Below are 21,601 nucleotides of genomic sequence, written 5' to 3'. Positions count from 1 at the left end.
AGACACTCCATACTTTGCATTCTCATATCACACAGAAAAATGTATGCAACTGTTATCTCTGAACAGAAAAAGTGTTATACCAGGGTAAACAGGAGGGCATGTCAGCCATCTATTCTTAACAAATTAACATAATAAACTCAGTTTTGCCTGTCTAGAGTTCAGAGGGGGAAAAAGGCTAAAATCCACACCTTCTTGGTACTTTCAACTCTAATTATTCAAATAATGAATATGTTAATTTAGTAAAAATTCTACCACTTTACTAAATGGAGGGAAGTTAGCTTATGTTTTCTCAAAGTTGTAGTTGCTATAAGTAAATTATTTTCTCACATAATATCCAGTCTTCCTATGTGGCATCTCCATTAGGGGAAGTTTGCAACCACAGCAGCCCATTTCAAATGATCCTGGGCTAATCTCTTTGTGGATTCTCTAAGAGTCCTTTTGATTCACCCTACATGTCACATCGTTCATCCAAGATCCTATTTTTCCACTGTGTTCTTCTGCCATCAACTTTCCCTTCCAATCAGTCTGTTGGAAATGGGCAACTCTCTTTGTAGTAAGGGTAGACTAAGTTGCATGTTTTTTTCCCCTTGAGATGCTAGGGGGATTCCCTATGATTCCCCATAGACAGCAGCTTTTGGTTCATCCATCGATAAATACATAGAATGCTTTTCTGGCTACTATTTCCAAGGAGAGGTGACAGATTCTTTATAGCATACAACCAGAAGGGAATCCATAGCCTTTGAACCAGAAGCATAATGAAGCTCTATGACAGACAGTAAACCTCTTTAAAAGGTTTACTATATATTCCTCCAGTTCAGTAGTTCTGTTTCTAAGTACATGGTTGTTAATGATTACAAATGCATATAGCACTTTTTATCTTTGAAGTTCCAAAGCTTCACTAAGCATCCTTGAACTCCACACAAATCTGCTGCAGGTATTGTGTTACTCAATTAAATTGTGATTTTGGCTTGAGTGAATAATGTTTTATAGTAGGCTGAGGAAGGAGATCTTTGAGTTTGATGCAGAAAAAAATCGCTTAATGTCCTCTGACATCTTGAACTCTTTTGTGCAAAGGGGATGTTTAATCTCCATCTTTTCATTTTAGGTGCATCGTGCCAGTTTCTAATAAGAAGCCAAACTGCTGCATGATCTGACCAGGAAATAGAGCCTTGCTATGCTGATATTGCCGTATGAAGTAAAGATTTAGAGATTTTAGAATATCTGCTCTCCCATATATTCTATGGCAGTGGTTCTCAACTAGGGTTATGAGTACCCATGGGGTATGCAGAGGCCTTCCTGGGGGTACATCAATTCATCTAGATATTTGCCTACTTGTATAACAGACTACAGGCAGTCCTTGACTTTACGACGCTCAACTTACGACTTACGCAATGGAGTGTATTGCGGTTCCGAGTTACAACATTTCGACTTACAACGCAATTTTCAGGAACCAATTGTGTCGTAAGTCCAAGGACTGCCTGTACATAAAAAGTCTTAGCGAAATCAGTACAAATTACCATTTCATACAGACAGTGACTTGTTTATACTGCTCTATACACTGAAGTTTAATTTATGTATTTTATAATTATATGGTAAAAATGAGAAAGTTAGCAATTTTTCAGTAGTAGTATGCTGTGACACGTTTGTCTTTTTATGTCTGACTTTGTAAGAAAGCAGATTTTCAGTGAGGTGTAACTTAGGGGTACGCAAGACAAATCAGACTCCTGAAAGGGGTACAGTAGTCTGGAAAGGTTGAGAGCCACTGTTCTATGGGCTATTGAAAATGAGTAGTTTCTTCTCTTGGGATTAAGACACCTCCAGAAATCCCAGAAACCATGTTTAAACATTAGAGAGATTATTCTGTGTTGGATTTTCTATACTTTATTTTACTTCCGTATGACCTAACCTCATGTCCAGAGCACAATATAATTATCTCCAATTATAATATTTCCTTCTCTAAAATCCTCTAGTATGTGAAAGTATTTCCTGGGGGTGGGGGGGGGAGGAGGGAAAAGCATTTTACCTTGATTTAGTGTGTAAGTACTTCCTAAAATTAGTATTCTATCACCAATTGTACAGGTACGTAGTAGACATCTGCTTTCATTACCTCTATATTTATCCTTTAATTGGAAAGATAAGTTTGGCAACAATGATTGCTATTCTTTTATTTGATGTTCCTGGAGAAATGTAAAGCATGTGGAACCAGTTACCTCTGATGTATTTATTATGTTCCTTCTTAAGGTGACTTTCTTGTATAAAGCATATATCTGAGACTTCAGCTTTGATAGCTTGAAAAGCTTTTTTCTTTTTAAAACTATTAAGAACACTGGTATTTATGGTATAGAATGTAATTGTATTACCCAGGAAAAAAGATGTACATTGTTAGCCGGTAGAGAACACTCCAAAGAATAAGTAAAGTCAAATATCATCTAAAGCCCTAATTCAAATCATTGGACTTTTTTTACTTCCCTTTTTTGAAAGAGTAATATTTTTAAACTGAAAGTGCATTTGTGCCATTGGTAGGTTTCTGCACTCAAAAATATTCTTCTGCATAAAATATCCATTTTCATTCTTAAATCGAAATTTGTTCCGATCTGAAGATTTTTGTTTTCATTATCCCAACCCAACTTCTCCAAACCTTTTAACTTTTTAAGCTCTCTTCTCCCCGCTTTTCCTTTAGAAACTGTCTTGTCCACCCCTTTCATCATTATACAAACACAGAAAATTTACACTCTCAATATAAACACCCAGTTAAACTTTAGAGCATTATCCTTAGTTTCCGCAATCCCTTCCCTATCTTCTCTCCCTTAAATCCTTCACACCTCAAAAATATATTGAAACAAAAAACTAAACAAATCCCTTCCCCTTTACAATGTGGAGATTCCCAAATGGATGTGGCTAACTGGCCCACTCCTCCCATATGGTGAACTCCCTCTGGGGGAAACTCAATACCCACACCCTGTGTGAAGCTGAAGCACTAATTTTTTTTCATAAAGAAAGAAGAATATCTGTGATAGAATTACACTAAGTCAGATTTCAGGCATTACGTCCTATTTTAGGATACAGCTGCACCAAATCTCCTCTAAATGATACAGCTAGCACATTTATAATCCTTGTTTCCCTTCCCCGTTATATTCTTGGACTTAGGTAATATCCTTTTAGAGTGGTTCAGAGTACTTCATAAGCAAAGCAGACAGTTTCCTGCTCCACCATTTTCCTTCCTCTTTCTAAGATTCATCTTGAATGTCCATCTCCTTATGAATCTTTCTCAATTTCACTGTTCTATTTTTGGGTGATCCCTTTCTCCTAGGTTTAACTAATTGCCAATCTTTATTTTGGCTCTCTGGTTCAATGTCTGTGTCCTCACCCAAGTCAGGATTGCGTTCTACTCATTTTAATCTTTCAAAGCTCCCAATTCCCTCCTCTTTTTTCCTTTCCTGTACCTTGTGGGTGAAGAGGAGCTTAAAGGGGAAACCCCCTCTGAATCTCATGGGGGCATCCCTTATGCTGATAGGTAATTGGTCGACTTATCAAAGCAGAACAAAGCGAGATAAAAGCGTAGGCTGAAAGAGATTTAAGTGACAGTTTTCACTAAATCACCTGGTTAGATATGGGATTGCAGAGGAGGGGTCAAGAAAGTCCTGAAGCAAAACCAAAAAGCCCCTGAAGGAGGCCAAAATGAAATGAACATAGTTCAGATGCAAGAACCAATGAAAAAACTTGTACCCTGTGTTGGCAATAATCAGTGACTTGCTTTTGGATATTAAAATCTCTCCTAGGAGGCAAGCTCTTCAGAGAAAGCTTCAGAAGTTGTCCAACCCTAACTGAGTCCTTTGGTATTGTCCATTATCTCCACAGTTTACCTTAAATCTTCAGCTCTCCATGGAAACAGATTTAAACTCATACCCTTAACTTCAATAAGACAGCCTTAAAAAAAGGAGTGGGGGGGGGGGGGAAATCAGAAGCTCTTTCTCCAGTGTACTCAAGACCTGTAAGGTTCCATTTTTTTTGTCCCCAAAGTATTTATTCTGCACCAGAAATTGAATTTTCATCAAATGAAAGAACTCAGTGTAGTAGGAAACAGCAAGAACAAATTGGAATGTACATGTGATTAATTAGCATATCATGGGAAATCTTTGCTACATTAACTGGCTGCACCTAATTTGACTAATAGAAGGCTGGTAATAAGCCAGTTTTAAGATTTATCATTCTATGTATTTATACTTAAAGAGATGCAAGGACTTACAAAACTTTTCTGAGAGACCATATGAAAGTCATAGCATGTATTTTAGAAAACAAATTTCTTTAGCACCAAGCTGAACATGGTAAGCATTCTGGTACATTATTCCCAGCATTATGTACCAGAATCTAATATCTTTGTACAGTGCATAACTGAGTGGAAGCACATGGGGTGGTTAGGGATAGGGAAGAGAATATGTTTCCGAGAGAGGGGACAAGATCCCCCTGAAGAATTAATGCTCCAACTACACATCTGCTTGCAGCTACTATACTTCCATGCTAGCTATTAGATATCCAGAAGGGAGGTACTGAAATTTATATTCAAGGGCATATAATTCTGATCAACCAACTATGGACATTAGTTGTTACCACAAAAGTCAAGTTACATGTTTGGTAACTTTGGCATGTTAAATCAGTAATCAACATCATGATCTTAGTTGAAAGCTAAGCTAGTCTTTCACCCATTCATTGTGGCCAGCTGAAGAGTTGGAGTCTCCAGAAGCATTCATAGAACACTTCAGTACAAATTCAGTTGTTATGACCACTGTACAAAGCAATTAGTTCAGTGTTTACAATTTGTTTCGCTGTGGTGACAGTGAAACAGCATTCCCATTCCCCTGCTGCAAGGGATATCCAAAACAGCCACAGGTTTGTGCATTTCAATTGGCCGGGCAAGGCGGCTCAAGATCAAAGATACTTGAGTCACTGAGGCATCCTTTTCATTTATAGTCAGAAAGGGGGCTAAATATGGGACGTTTTCCTACTCCTTTGACCTCCAGTCAAATGTACAAGTCAAAAAGAAGATTTATAAGAAGAGTGATACACCTCAATTTCAAAGTAGCTGAAAAACTCAAGATATGTATGAAACAACACGGACCTAACCAAGAATAAAATTGAACAATCTCAACCCAATAATTTTGTCGTTAATGCTCAAGGTAAAATGCTGCTTTGTAATTCCACATTTATGTCAGCTCTAAAGAGGTAAAATAAAAGGACTGATTTTTTTTCTTAGGTTATTGACAAAATGGAATGGAGCAGACATGCAATACTGGTGTGCTATTTTTACCATGTCATTTTTATAGTCAATCACATTTTAAAGGGGACTTTGACCCTGGGTAAAAAGGGCGGGGATGGGGGGAGAGAAATAGTATTTACATTAAAAGCAATGTACTTAGGCAGTAGCTTTCTGAATTCCCACTTCTATTTTTGTTTTACTGATAGTCCCGTCACTCAAAGAGAACTAAACTTAGAGAGGTATTAATTTAAAATAGTTTCAAATGCCCTCAGCCATTGTCTGGCACTCTTTATAGTACAGAGCTCAAAGACCAGGGTGGATTCAAAAAAAAAAAAAAGATTAAAAAAAAACAAAATTTTTTGATAAAATGCTTTTCGAGGAAAAAAAATCTATCTAAAGATATCTTAATTAAAACTATCTCATCATTGAATAGGGATTATAGGGAATAGGGATTATAAATTCTAATTCTATAGTATGAGACAATATATTCATGTAATGTTTACGAAAAGTTTTGTAAATGAGTTCCAATAGTTCACGGATTAGGGACCCAATCTTATGGGGTTCCAGGGGCTTCTGTATAGATTATTTAGGTTAATCTTTCTATCTACTCAATGGGACTCAGTGCTCAGTCTAGAAGATACCATCAGAGATTATTAGTTTTGTAGTTCTCAAACTGTGGATTTGTGTCTCCAGAGATAATATGCTTCTTAACAGCAAAAATGTTTTTAAATAAATATATAAATAATATACAGAGGTGAGAAGTAACAGACCTCAACCCTATTGTCCCTCTGCAAATTTGTGTACACAGAGTCAATCCTTTACCTCTCTCTAAAAGTGCAAAGTTTAAAAAAGTTCAATGAGAAGAAGATTGTTGGGGGCGGAATAGATCTGGACAAGAAGAAGAAGTCTGGAGATAAATGTCAGAAGGAAGGGACAGGCAGTAGAATCAAAATTGAAACTGTTTGAGCAGCATACTCCAGAAGTCTTTCCAAGTGTAACCTTCGCTGATTTGAGATCTACCATACCATTCTCTCACTAGAAGGGAAAACATATAATGGCAGCAGGCTATAAAAGAGACCCAGTTTGGGAATATTTTAATGAAGTTGGTCTACCTGTGGTCTACCTATAGTCTACAAAACTATACAATTGCGTGCAAAATGCAAACAGTGCAACAAAGAAATGTAAGGCCTGGTGCCTCAATGAAACATCATGAGAAGTGTTCCTTCTCAAGAGGAAGCTGCATTGAAGATGATGAAAGTAACATGTCTGAACATGCAGGATCTTCAGGTTGGTAAACTTTTTTATTTCATACTTCTTTCTTAAGGGCTGCCTGTCCTTCTGGACTATTCTTGAATTCTCATGTTTGAGCAAAAAAATATAGTTGTTGCTCTACGGTACTATCATTTTAGATGCAGTTGTGATAAAAAAAATAAATAGCTGAAATAGGCAGATCTTCCTTTTACAATTTCATCTTTAAAGTAGTACTGAGTGTCAGTGAATGCAATGAGGAATACTAAATGAGCAGTATGGGAATAATTAAATAACTACATTGACTCGTTTTGTTTAGGAGAATCCACCCTCAACATACAGGATTCTGAAGACTATCCACCTTCAAGATTACCATCATTTTCTATAGTTTCAGAGTTATCTGCCAAGGATAGTGTTTCAGTCACATCATGTATGTCACATAGCCACAGTGTACCACCTGTAGCAAAAAGAAAAAAAAAATCTCCATCAACCAGTAACAACCATAGATAAGTTTGTGATAAGAACCAGCAGATTACAAAAAAGAGGTAATTGATGAAAAAATTGCCCAGTTTGTTTATGCAACAAACTCTCCTTTCTGTATGACTGAGAACCCTAACTTCATTAACATGGTGCAGTCATTAAGACCACGATACAGTCCACCCAACGGAGCAGATGTCGCAGGCAAATTGCTGGAAAAAGTGCATGAATGAGAAATTGAGCAGTGTGCAAAAGGTCTAGAGGGTAAAATAGTTAACCTGAGTATTGACAGGTGGAGTAATGTCCACAATGATCCTGTTGTATGTGCTTGTGTGACAACAGAAGAAGGGAATGTCTTCCTTACAGAAACAATTGATACATCAGGAAATGCACACACAGCAGAATACTTACAAGAAGTAGGAGTAAAATCTATAACAAACTGAAAAAAAATTCAAATGTCTAGTATGCAGCTTGGTCACAGACAGTGCTGCAAATGTATCCAAGATAAGAAATTATTTAGAAGAGAGTCCCAAGCTAATAACATACAGTCGCAGTGCTCATTTGATGCACCTCCTAGCCAAAGACATCAGTGTTCCATAAATAAAGGCTAATGTTTTTGAAATTGCAAAATACTTCCGTAACAGCCACTTTGCAGCAGCTGCTCTGAAAAAAGCAGGAGGAACCAAGCTAACTCTCCCACAAGATGTGCGATGGAACTCAGTAGTGGACTGTTTTGAGCACTATATCAAGAACTGGCCTAATCTGATGAGAGTTTGTGAACAAAATTGTGAAAAAAATAGATGGCACTGTCACAGCCAAAGTTCTTAACACTGGGCTTAAGACAAATGTTGAAGACATGCTGAGTATCCTGAAGCCCATTTCTGTAGCCTTGAACAAAATGCAGGGAAATAGCTGTTTTATTGCTGACGCTGTTGAAATTTGGAAGGAACTGAGTGCGATCTTAAAAAGGGAAATAAGCAATGACAGAGTTAAATTACAAGCATTAAAAAAATGAATGGGACAAGCACTATCTCCAGCTCACTTTCTTGCAAATAATTCTCAGTACTCGGTACCAGGGTCAAACCTGAACTGTTGAAGAGGAGTTGGCTAGGACATGGACATCCAGCAATCATCCCTCCATAATGCCAACTATAATAAACTTCAGAGCTAAAGGTGAACCATTCAAGAAATATATGTTTGCTGATGATGTTCTAAAGAAAGTCACACCAGTGAATTGGTGGAAATCAGTTAAGCACTTGGATTCAGAAACCGTTGAAGTGATAATTTCATTTTTAACAGCAGTAGCTTCTTCTGCCAGCGTAGAAAGAATATTTTCTTCCTTTAGACTGGATTCATTTCAAACTGAGAAATCATTTGGGACCTGAAAAAGCAGGAAAACTTGCTTTTCTTTTCCAGATTATGAACAAATAGGAAAATGAAGGTGAAGATGACTGAGTTAGCTGCAGAAGCCAATATTTTAAGTTTCTAATGTTGACCTAGCTGACAGTCTATTTAATTTTTGTTTTGTTTTTTAAAAAAAAATTTAACTATTTTAGTTAACAATTTTAACAAAAACCTGATTTTAAAATAACTTGAATGTTTAAATTAAAAAAAAAATCATATGCTTGTTTTGTTAAAATATTATGTTTGCTCTCCCATTCAGAAAGAAAAATATTAGCCAATCTCTGAATGGGACAGGAGAGCAATTTTCAATTGTCCGCCACTGAACAAAACTTAACCAGCCAACAAGAATTAAGCTAATGCCCCCAAAGCAGCACAAAAAGCACTTGCATTTTTACCACCATTACAGAAAGAGAGAAGTCAAGGAATGGAAGAATATATTTCTACATAACAACCCTCTACAATCCCCTCAGTTAGTCAATCAATACAAAAAACTATATATGTTAATGGTTTGCCTTTGAGGCTCTCTATATGGGGACCTATATTTTGGTAAACATCCGTTTACTTACAAACATGGTTAATATAGAGGGGTCTGTTTCTAAGTCTGAACATTCAGCTCTCTTCATAAGACAGAAGGGGGATGTAAGTTACTTACTTCTAATTAATTCTCACTTCTCAGAAAGAAATTGGAAATCCCCCACTCTTGGATCCAAGCTTTCAATGGGGGGCAGGGGGGAGGGACAAAAAAACCCCAAACAAACAAAAACAAACCTGTCTGATCTCCCTTCTTACTTTGATGTTCTCCACCCGTAAACTACATAAGTATGAGGTGACATGCACTTATCCACAGTAGATTAAGCAACAGTATTAGTCTCAACTGACTTGTTCCCCCCCACAAAAAAACTGTATAGACTATCTCAAGCATAAAAACACTCCCAACTCTCTTGGGAGAAGGGAAATGGAAATATATTACAGAGAAGTATTTCTCTGAAAGGCAAGCAGTATAATAGATCATCACTCTCAGACAAATTCCAATAAACACTTGTTACAGTATGAACAAGTATTTATAATGTAATGCAATTAGCATGGTATGCAACAGTAACAAAAGTTAGATTTCTATAAATGTAGAGAGGATTAAGACACCTCTTAAAAAGACAACACAGAAAAAAAATTACGTATGGAAACATCATGAAAAGTTAAACCTACGGGGGCACGAGATCTGGGCTATTCCCAACTCAGAAAAAAGTTCTTTTACACTGATGGGCCAAACCTGGATTCATGCCGTGACGCTGAGTCCAAGCAATAACGCTTTGACAAAGTATTTGAAGAACTCCGATGGCTGCCCTGTAAATCTCCTGGATAGGAACCAATCTGAGGCTGGCTACCATCGCTGACATGCCTCTGACCTCATGCGCCTTAACATGCCCTTGAAGGTTCAGGCCTGCTAAGGAAAAACAAACAATGAGAGATTTTATCAGACTGCTATTTCCACATGTTCTTGGAGATAGCCTAACCTAATGTATTAGATGGGGGTTTTCAAAGGAGCCCAAGGAAATTAGGTGCCTAAATCCAACTTCAGAACAATCTGAATGCATAACTTCTTTAGGCTCCTTTAAAGATCCCCAGCCTTACTGTCCGAAAAAAAAAAGCGGGATGAATTTTCTATAGCTTTACTTCATGTGAAGTAAGAGTTAAGGATCCTTTCCACATGTAACTGAGATGGTGCTGAGTGAGTAAGTAACTTCTCAGACCTTTAAAACATAGGAGTTCAGCCAGACTCAGACAGGGAACACAGATATGAGAGTGGAGATCCATTATATTACTACTTGCTTTCTTTTCCCCTCAACCCCTAGTTGCTTCTCACCACACCTAAGTGGTTTTTAAAAACTTGGCATGAAACTTAGTCCCTTCCTCCTAATGACTTGCCATGCTTAAAATTTAGTTTGTGTTTAAACAGCAACTACAAGTAGTATTCTATTTTCCTATATGATGCACCAGATACTGTTAAACATGTTTTAAACCAGGGGCCTCAAACATGTGGCCCGCGGGGCTATTTCTTGTGGCCTGCCAGCTCCCTACGGTCCCCCCGCCCAGTGTTTACCTAGAGTGTGTCCGGCCCAGTGCGCAGGGGGGACACAGGGGTCTGTGTGTTGCTCTTGCTCCAGGCACCGCCCCCAGCAGCTCCCATTGGCCGTGAACCACGTGCCTGGAGCAAGAGCAACACACAGACCTCTGTACCTCCCATCCCTTAGGTCCCGGCCACTTCCCGGAGTGGCGCGGAGGCAAGGCAGGCAGGGAGCCTGCCCTGCCCCCAGCACGCACCGGGCCAGAGCCTGCGCCCCGAACCCCCGGCCGCACCCCAACCCCCTGCCCTGAGCCCCCGCAGCACCCTACACCCCTCCTGTACCCCCTGGGGGGCAGGGAGAGGGTGGAGTTGGGGTGGGGCTTTCAGGGAAGGGGTTGGAATGGGAGCAGGGAAGAGACGGGGCAGGGGCAGGGCCTCATGAAAGGGGTGGAGTGGGGGTGGGGCCGAGGGTGGGAGCTGTCAGTAATGCAGCCCTTGGGCCAATGTACTAGTCCCCATGTGGCCCTTGTGGTCATTTGAATTTGAGACCCCTGTTTTAAACAGTTCTAGTCAAATGAATGCATTTCCTCTTTAAGAACTGAAAAAACATAAAAATATAAAAATTTTAAATACACAGGAGTCAAGAAAGTTATGCCTTTAACACCACCACAACCTGTCACACTATATATGGGTACTGAATCTGCAAGGGAGGGGGGAGGTATTTCACTATTCCACAATGAATACTGACTCATAAGTGTTAGCAAAGCCTCAGAGTGCAGCTCAGCAGAATACCAGTTAGTGAGACCAAGTGGAAAGATCACTGGATAGATGTCACAGGCACCCATGTTGGAAAAGAGTAATTGCATCCTTCTTTCCCCCTCCTCCCCATCCCCAGGCGCGCACAAAGAGAAAGGACTTTCCTCATAAAGGCAACCACAAATGCTCTTCACTAACCACTCTTTAAAGGCCTCCTACTTAAGGCAAGTGATAGACTTATGGAGGAGAACAATATTCTAGACTTTACTTATACATAGAACCAAACTTATGAAGTTTGTGAACCTTTTGTTACATACCCACCATTATCTCCAGCAGCATCTACCAATATTTACTTCTTGCTTTGAAGTAGCCATGTAAACGAAAAATTCAACTCCAATCCTTGGAGATTAAATTTCCTGCTTAAGCAAAGCAAACGCATGCCACAGCGCACAATCCAAAGATCATTCCAAAAAGCAGCAACTAATATTTTATGTTACGAAGCTCTAAATTCCCATTTGGCACAGCTACAGAGAACCAATAAAGATTACTGTTAAGATCAGGGATGCACTATGAAGGGCTCAAACTTCTCACATTCTTTTTAAAAAGCTATTTTTAAAATGTAAAGTGATTAGTTGAAAAAATAGTTTCATTGCCCCAGGTCTTACAGTGGAGCAGGAGAGTAAACATATTTAAAGGTTAATAAAACAGTAAGCAAAAATTTTATGTTTGAAGTAGCCACTTTTCCGTGTAGTTACTATCAACTGTATCACACTTGCCAAAATATTCTGAAGTATAAAGCATACAACAGCTTCAAAAGAACTGTTATTCCAATACATCAAAACCATCTTTTATATAAGCCACACAGTCGTCGTAAGGTTCACAAAAATTTAAGCAGAACAAAATGCCTGTGCTAAGGGTTTCAACTGCCAGCCCCACAGAATCTTCTTGGGAGGAAGCACAGTGGTACAGAGTTTGTAATACCAACTCTCCAGGGAAAGTAGGCTGAGGAACCACTAACTATCTCAGACGAGAAGAAAAGACAAAATAAGCAGAGCAGCGAGAGATGGGAGATATAGAAATCTTTGAACATTTATTTTTTCAAGAGGTTCATAGGATTTTTTGTTTTGTTTTGTATTTCGTTTTTCTTTTTGGGGTGGGGGAGGAGCTGAAGGTGAAACAGACTGTCGGGAGCTGCTGCTCTTTTGCCATAGGCGAACAGAAAAAACTGGGGAAAAGCAGCATACAAGTGTCAGTTCTCCTTTAAAAAGGAGGGATAAGGCAAGCCAAGGATTCATTAAGAAGGAAAGAGGAGAGCTCTGGATCCATTGAGTTGAAGGTACCGGAAACTGTTTGATCAGAAGGAGACAAAAATTAACTGATGTAGAGGTGTCAATTTATTACATTTTGGGCAGCATATTTGGTTGGGTTGGGTATCTCCACCCAAAAATCACTACTCACTCTTGAAAATCTTGGCCTTAGTCTTTTTGACTTTCCAATTGCTCAAACATTACAGCACTTTGAGAAAAGGAGAATCGATTTTTTTTGTAAGAGCCATGCTCAATTTCGGCAAAGGTCAAAAAACAGCTTTCAACTTATCTGGCTCCCTTGTCAAGATCCTCCTGCCTCTTTTGTCATCATATTCTTTGCTTCAGTTTCATGGATGCATAGATTTCAAGGCCAGAAGGGACTACTGTGATCATCTAGTTCAGGGATTGTCAACGTTTGGCACGCGGTCCGCCAAGGTAAGCCCCCTGGTGGGCCGGGCCAGTTTGTTTACCTGCTGCGTCTGCAGGTTCGGCCGATCGCAGCTCCCATCGGCTGCTGTTTGCCGCTCGAGGCCAATGGGGGCTGTGGGAAGGAGCACAGGCTGACGGATGCGCTGGCTGCCGCTTCCCGCAGCCCCCATTGGCCTGGAGTGGCCAACCGTGGCCAGTGGGAGTCGCAATCGGCCGAACCTGCGGATGCAGCAGGTAAACAAACCGGCCCGGCCCGCCAAGGGGCTTACCCTGGCAGGCCACGTGCCAAACGTTGCCAATCCCTGATCTAGTTTGGCCTTCTGTATAACACAGGCCATTTAATGTCTCCAAAACAACCCCTAGAACACAGCTTGTAGAAAAACATCTGATTTTGATTTAAAAATTGCCAGTGATGGAGACTCCACTACAACTCTTGGTAAACTGTGTCAATGCTTAATTACCCTCACTTAAAAAAATGTACTCTTTATTTCCAGTCTGAATTTGTCTGGCTTCAACTTCTAGCCATTGGAGTGTGTTATACCTTTATCTGCTAGATTAATGAGCCCATCATCAAATATTCATTCCCATGTAGGTACTTCTAGACACCAGCATCCGGCTTGCTGCCTTGCTGCCTTTCTAAACTGTGTTAGGAAGATCTTGGGGTCACGTAGTGGTCCACAGACCGGTCATTGAGAAACACTGTTCTAGACTATAATCAATTCTCCCCTTAACTTTCTTTTTGTTAAGCTAAGAAGACTGAACTCCCTAAGTGTCATTATAAGACATGTTTTCTAACCCTTTAATCATTCTCGTGGCTCTTCTATGACCCCTCTATAATTTATCAACTGCCTTCTTCATTTGTGGACACCAGAACTGGACATACTATTCCAGCAGAGGTCACACCAGCGCAAAATACACAAGTTACTATCCTTTCTACTCCTGTTTGAGATTCCCCCATTTATGCATCCAAGGATCGCATTAGCCCTTTTGGCCACAGCATCACACTGGGAGCTCATGCTAGAGTGATTATCTACTCTCATCCCCAAATCCTTTCCAGAGACACATTTCCCAGGATAGACTTCCCCATCCCATAAGTAAGGGATGCATTCTTTGTTGCTAGATTATACATTTAGGCATATTAAAATGCTGTGCTGTGAAGAGATTCTGAAGCTCACCTGCTTAAGCTTCAGAGCCCAAGCTCTCGCCTGAGCCACATCTTCAAAGTGCTGCCTACACAGCTATTTTTAGAGTGCCAGCACAAGCTCCACTAGCCTGAGTCTGTTGACCCAGAATGGGAGGATCGTTCCCACTTTGAGCTCCAACATTCTGTGTAGACATACTCTCAGAGTCCTGTGTAAAAATTATACACATGGTCTGTTCTCTCCGTACTGAAGGAGATAAATGCATCAAGCAGATACACAAAAGTAAGTAGTGTTGTAATACAGCCTCTGGCACTCAAATGTAAGTCCACAGGGGTAATTCAAGATCTCAGCTCTATACAAAAGACAACTATAAAGGAAGTCTTGGAAAATCCCTCTTCCTCCACAACTCTGTGCATGACAATCTTCGGTTGGAACATCACCACTTATCCAAGGCACAAACTATCTGGGAGAGCTCATATGCTATTTCCCTCAAACCTATAAAACTAACCAGACAGTTTGAGATACAGTTCTCACTTTCCATGCACTAAAAACTGGCAAGAACACACAAGACATTTATGATTAATTCTACATGTTTTACAGTAGACAAACTGATTAATTTTGATTCCTTAATGAGGATTTTTTGTTTTATATGAATACAAACCTATTAAAAGTAGTATGCATCTCTTAACTACAGCTAATCATTTTAGGTTTTAATTTGCTGAAGCATTCAGATGGGCAAATTTGTAATAAATTTGTCACCATCTTTATTCGTCAGTGATCAGCTCTGTTTGCTGTATTCATTTTCAAGAGGAAGTGAGTGGGGGAAGATGCACATGCATGTGGAAACACTATATTCATTAAAGTTCCTGTATTATGTTCACTTACATACTCAGTCATCAGCCAATATTATACACTTTATGGGAAACTAATCTCAACTTTCTATTTTTTTTTTTTTTTAAACACACAAACCTCTTACTCCCACTATCAGATGAGCCTCTTTAACTGTCAAACAAAGTCCTTCAAGGCAAGCTGCTACAGAGCAAAACTACCAACTAATACAATTGAGCAAAGTTTTGGTGCTCAATGCAATAAATGGCAGGGACCTGTTCATCAAAGCAGGTTGGCTGGAATGCATTAGAACAGTGACAGTTCCAACAGTTGTGGGAGTAAAAGCGTCATTTCCACAAATGTGATGGTCACTGCTACTTGGTCATGAAAGTTAAAGGTATTGGCAAGTGATCAGTCTTCTTCTGAGGAAAGAAACTTTGGAGATGTGCAAGTGCTAAACAGTCTCTTAATAATGGACTTTCTTTAAAGCAAAGATTTGACTTCAACAATTTTCACTTTGAGCAAAAATGTCTTAATAAATTATGTATCTGGTTGCTAATTGAGCATTACAAATAACCATAATAAAAATCAAAAAGCTAGATGAGGGAAGATTATTCAAATTCCTGTTATTTGCTGGAGCATCTAATTTCCATTAAGTTTTTTGTATAGTACTACACTGACCTTAGGGTTTTGAGCCAGCTAAACATCACTGAAAATTATGTTTATTTTAATTGTTCACTGTTACTTACCCTTTCTAAAAAGGATGGGAAGTCAGTAGTTTAAATTTTCTTTTTTGAGAATAATTTCGGAGACAATGTTCACCAGGATCCTACTTTCATCTCAACATTATTGCCACCAAAGGCATTCATGGGAGGAAATACATTCTTCCTTGCATTCTTTTCTGGAAGATCCTCAGGTATAATGAGGATTTTGTAATTAAGTTTTATTTGCAACATTCATAGGTGTTTCTGTTAAACTACTGCACCGGGGCATCAAATTTAATTGGAAGGCTCCAACACTAGCATCAGACAGCTGATACAGAAATTAAACACATACAAAGCATAATCTGAGAAACTTGAAAATATGATTTCTGTGCTTTACAGCCCAACTTTACAAAACACGGTGAGGCTCTAACTAATACTAATATCTAACAAATAGAATTCCAAAGCACCATGTGATGGGGTGTCCACCCCACACAGGACTGGAAGGGGTTAAGGTGGCCAGGTAGGCCTATTAACTACCCAGGCTGCACCTGGAGGAGAAGCCAGGGCGGGCTGGGACCTAACTGCTGATGGTACCCAGCTGAGGAGAAACAGGTGGGGCCTATATAAGCCAGGAACAGAGCAGCTGCAGTCACTCCCTGGGAAGAGGGTTTGGAGCTGGTACACCCAAGAAAGGAGGGGAACCAGGAGTTCTAGGAAGCAGCCCAGGGAAGGAGTAGTGAGGGCTGGGAGAGTAAAGCCCAGAACTGCAAGGGTGAGGGTTAGGGTTGCCAACTGTCTAACTGCACAAAGACACTTGCCCCACTCCCTTCCCTGCCCCTTCCTCAAGGACATGACCCTGCCCTGCCCCTCCTCCGAGGCCCTGCCCCCCTACCTCTATCACTTGCTCTCCCCCACCCTCACCACTCACTTTCACCGGGCTGGGGCAGGGGGTTGGGGTGTGGGAGTAGGATGCAAACTCTGGGATAGAGTTTGGGTGCAAGAGGCAGCTCAGGGCAGGGGTAGGTGCTTTGGGTGTGGGAGGGGGTTCGGAAGGAGGTTCAGGATGCAGACTCTGGGAGGGTATTTGGGGTGCGTTCTCCAGCTGGGCAGCACTTACCTCGGGTGGCTCCCTGAAGCAGTGGTATGTCTGGTAATGGCTCTTAGGCTTCAGGAGCATCCAAGTGGCTCTGCCCACTGCCCCTGCTTGAAGGGGCCACCCCCACAGCTCCCATTGGCCATGGTTCCCCGTTCCTGGCAAATGGGAACTGTGAAGTTGGCACTCGGGGCAGGGGCAGCACATGGAGACCTTCTGGCCACGCCTTCGTCTAGAAGCCACTGCTGGACATGCTGGGAGCGGCACGGAACCAGGGCACACAGGGAGCCTGCCTTAGCCCCGCTGCGCTACTGGACTTTTAGCGCCCTAAAAATTTCCCAGATTGGCTTCAGTAGCCTTCAGGAGATGAAGCCTGATTCCAGGAGAGTCCCACCCAAACCGGGAGGGTTTGCAATGCTATTTGAGGGTTGCTGGATTGGAACCCAGAGCAGTGGGCAGGCCCAGGTTTCCCTACTGGCCACTGGGGAAGTGGCACCATCAGGGCAGTGCTGGAGAAGACTGCCTGAGACTATTTGTACAGAATGACTTTAGGAGAAATCTTGTGGTGACCTGGCCGCAGGGCCAAGCCACAAGCAGGAAGCTGCAGCTCCAGGGAGTGAGAAGGGCCGCAGGGTAAAAGGAGACAATGCCAAAGGAGGAGCAGTGCCTGGAAAGAACTAATCCCTGGGAGCCACCAGGAGGAGGTGCCACGTGCAATGAGTGTACTGTGTGCCTCACCAAGAATTGCAAGGTGTACCCTGCACAGGAGCACTGCCCCAATTTACAAGTTGCACTAGCCAGTAAAGCACAAGACAGATGCCAACTTACATTTGGTTAGAATGAGGAGCTGACTATTTCCCTTTTTTTTAAAAGGAGTCCAAGGTTATTTAGGCATGTCAGGTGGGGTGTTCACATTATCGTTTTCAGGAATATGACAATTCACAAAATATTAAAGGATGTCTGCACAAATTTCAGTATAGTGTTCAATTACTTATGTCCTTAACTCAGAAAAAGGTTTTAAAAAGACAGAACTTTCTGAAAGAAGCTCACTTAAAATCATATTGCACTGAAATGCATTCTCTAACAGCACTATTCCTTTACAAAATTTCTACTGTAAATCTGTATACATGCCATTAGGGAGGATGATGAGGGGACATGTGATTTCTTCCAATACGAATTGTCTCAAGTGACAGCAGTGAGATCCACAAATACTAGTAATTCTTTTATTCTAAGAGGTAATTTTGCTGTTAGTAATAGTCCCATTCCTCCAACAGCAACTGTTTACTAGATCCTTTTTCTGCATGTTTATTTGAAGGAGAGAATATTCTTTCTATAATTAATTTTTATTTTCTAGGATAGAAGAGTTACTGCCTCAGCCAATCAAAAATCTCCAGAGCCTGTTAATTTCATACGTTCATTTCAGCACAGAAATACTATTTGTGTTAAAAATTCTATTTGTAGGTGCCAAACAAACAAACAAACAATGTGAATGTATAGAGTATTAAAATGAGACCTTCTGAACACTGGAGGATCCTGGATATAGAAACCAGGTTCATGAGCTTGTGATTGGTAATTCTGGACACAGAATATAGTAAACACAGTAACCAACATAAGAGCTTGTGGACAAGTGTTGCCTACATTTGAAATTCTACCAAGGGAACATGCTCACACACAAAGAGCAGACCGAAGCCTCACAACATACCTTATCAAAAGCAGTTTCTGTTTCCTATGTTAGATAATTTCCCAATAGCTCATGAAGTAAAACAAAGCTGTTCTTCCTGCTAGGAAGTTGTTAGCAAATTCTATTAAAACTGCAAACAGGACTGATGCTGTAGAAAGTGTATCTACATTTGTCAATTCTATGTTCAGAATTTAAACTGAGTAAAACAGCTTGATCAAACAGATTCCCTTCCCCCATCGCCAAATCTACTGGGCTAAAAGCATCCCAGGCTACCATTAAGCAAACAGTTTGCAACAGGAAAAACGTCAGCCACTTGCATATATTTCAGTCTATTTACTCCACATAGCTTTGAAGTTTTCTGCCACGGAATTAATGAGTTTCTGAAACATCAGGATTGAACTCAAAGCTAAATATATATCAAATTTCTTTGTGCATTACTCAAAGTCTTCCACACCCACCCGAGACTGAAGGAAAAGTAGAGAAGGCAGTAACAGCGAGCAGAACGGGAAAACTGACGAGATGCAGTTTAGATAGTAAAATCCACAAACTAGACACAGTGAAGCCCACTCCACTAAACCATATCCCTTCAAGGCCAATAAAAGTGTTGCGCTAGTTCTGAACAATTGTAGCAGCATCCTTAGGAAACAAACACTACTACAAATGTGTAAATATCAAGAAGTCACAGTGGCTAGGCTGTTACCCTAACATTAGCACTCCTCTGCACTTCAGTGTGTTGAATAAGCTGGGTTCAGTTTTACATTTGGGTCCATGTACTAGAAAGACTGCAAAGATAATATGCTGAGCCCTGGCGGAATACATCAACTAACATAACCCCTTCCAACCAGTTTTGGGCAACAGGGATACTCTGAAGCATGTGCCTTCTAATCTTTATGAGAAAGAGTTCAGCAGCAGTTCAGTGATGTTTAAAACAATTGCCTCAGACTCTTGAAATGTTAAGAGCCACAGATAAATGAACGTTGTCCAAGCTCTGAGATCTCTGGACATTCTTCTATTAACTATAAGCCATGGTACCCCCAACTCCAAGGAATAGCTCCAACTGCAGTGCGAGTGAAATCCCATCATATTGTCTTCTCTTTGGGGACATCTGTTGGAATCCAAGGCTGCTAGTGTCAAGTTCAGTGAAGGAGGCCAAGTCAGCATTTTTACATTGTGACATTCTGTACCTTGGGGGAGGACTCTGCAACCCCCCCATATTCCTCATCTATATATAAATTGTGATATTACACATAAAACATATCAGGGGAAAGGTTATGATCTGCTGAAAGTCATTTCTCTATCCATATATGTATATCATTTATGCATATGAAGTTATGAGAATTGTGTTGTATGGTTGTCACTAAAACATGCTATAAGTTGGCGAATCAGCCAGATATTAGCTCCCTAGAGGCAACAGCAAGGAAAGTAACCAATCCCCGGGTGGGATGTCAAACAGCCCATCAGCAGCCATTGTCCAGCAAGGGAGCTACAATGCAATGACTCACCTGCATGAGGCTATACCAGGGGTATTGCTCAACCTTGCCTGGAGACTCAGCAATGCCCCCAGAGACAACTGGACTTGTGCTCCCCAAGCACATGGGACTAAGGATATAAAACAGAACACAGTGGTGACATGCTTGGCCTCTCTCCTTTACCCACCTATGCTGCAAGCAACAAGGACACTCGGACGACTCCAACTGAGGGGACTGGCCCAGGTTTAGGGGACAAACCTGTATACCAACGACTGCAATATCGAGTGGGGTGAGAAAAACTGCTTAATCTAGGTGTTGCCCAGTCGAATATAGTTGAGAGTTTAGATTGCATGGTTATAGTTTCTTTCGGTAACTAACTGACTTTCTGCCTATCAATTAATATCACTTAAAAAAAAAAAATCAATCTTTTATTGTTTATCTTTACCAGTGAGTTTGTATGAAGCGTGTGGCAAATCTGCTCAGGTTTTGCAAAAGTTGGTGTATATCCACTTTCCATTAGGGTTACCATATGTCCGTATTTTCCCGGACATGTCCAGCTTTTTGGTTCTTAAATAGCCATCCAGGAGGAATTTTTAAATATCTAAAAAAGTCCGGGATTTTGCCATTATTATTTTTCCCCAAAGAAGAGTTGATCACTCGAGAAAGAAAGTGAATGTTGATCACTCGAGAGAGCGACCACTTTTTCCCCCCTAGCTCCCAGCGCTTGCATCACAAAACAGCTGTTTTGCGCAGCTGGGAGGAAAGGGGAAGGAGGGAATGCGGTGCGCTCAGGGGAGGAGGTGGGGCCGGGGCAAGGATGGAGACTTTGGGGAACAGGTGGAGTTGGGGTGGAGCCGGGGATGTGTGTGTGCGAGCAAATACACCCTCCCCCCCCCGTGGAATGTCCTCTTTTTTGAATGTTCAAATATGGTAACCCTACTTTCCATTGGTGAAGTGGTGAACCAATTAATAAATGTGCACCCTCCATCTTGACCAGTGCAAGATGGTATATTCCTGATGTACGGTGCTGTGGGGATTTGGCTCTGGTGCCTCTCTCTGCTTGATTCATGAGTGGCTCTGGGAGCATTCATGCAATATAACTGAGTGTGGGGGTCTCCACATGCAGTTGTGCTGAGTGACAACAGCTCCTGGAGGGGTTTGCTGCCGGTCACTAGCAAGGCATTGTGAGAGTCAGCCCAGGCTGGAGAGAGTTAAGTGAGCACAGTGGTCCCACTCCCAGTCACAGGCTGTACCCCAGGGATCCCGTCACATACAGCTTCGACCCCTCAGGGACCATTTCTGAAGGTTTAATGAAATCCACCATCCTGCATCAAAACTGAGAACAGTTTAGAAAAATAATTAGTGGATATGTAAATAAGGAAGCAACTGGGTCTGAGATAGAAGTGATCATAGAATTAGAAGGAACCACAAGGGTCATCTGAACCATCCAACACAGATAGCTATATCCAGCCTCTTTTTGAAAACCTCCAGTGAAGAAGCATCTACAACCTCCCGAGGGAGTCTGTTCATCTGGCCCACTGTTCTTACAATTAGGGAGTTCTTCCTGAGGGTTCATCTAAATCTGCTATGCTGTAGTTTGAACCCATTGCCTCTTGTTCTGCTCTCTGTAACAAAAGAGAACAACTTTTCTCCATCGCTTTTATGGCAGTCTTTCAAGTATCTGAAGACTATCATAACCCCCCTTAATTTCCTCTTTTCCAGCCTAAACATACCAGTTCCATCAGCC

The 21,601-nt window shown here is 41.0% G+C and overlaps 1 protein-coding gene across 3 annotated transcripts in view; it reads right to left on the bottom strand.

The window, feature by feature from the left end:
- MCU (mitochondrial calcium uniporter) overlaps nucleotides 1-21,601 on the bottom strand; it is a 143,681-nt gene that overhangs the window by 81,999 nt on the left and 40,081 nt on the right. The window contains exon 1 of one of the 3 annotated variants that reach the window (XM_037903947.2): nucleotides 9,651-9,784. The exons of the other annotated variants lie outside the window; for them this stretch is intronic. The gene's annotated coding sequence lies outside the window, so the exon portion shown is untranslated. Of the gene's footprint in view, nucleotides 1-9,650; nucleotides 9,785-21,601 lie in introns of those variants that run through there. 3 annotated transcript variants of the gene reach the window in all.

This window comes from Chelonia mydas, chromosome 7 (assembly GCF_015237465.2).
Source record: "Chelonia mydas isolate rCheMyd1 chromosome 7, rCheMyd1.pri.v2, whole genome shotgun sequence".
Classification (NCBI taxonomy): Eukaryota; Metazoa; Chordata; order Testudines; family Cheloniidae; genus Chelonia; species Chelonia mydas.
This window is presented reverse-complemented; position numbering and strand designations above follow the sequence as displayed.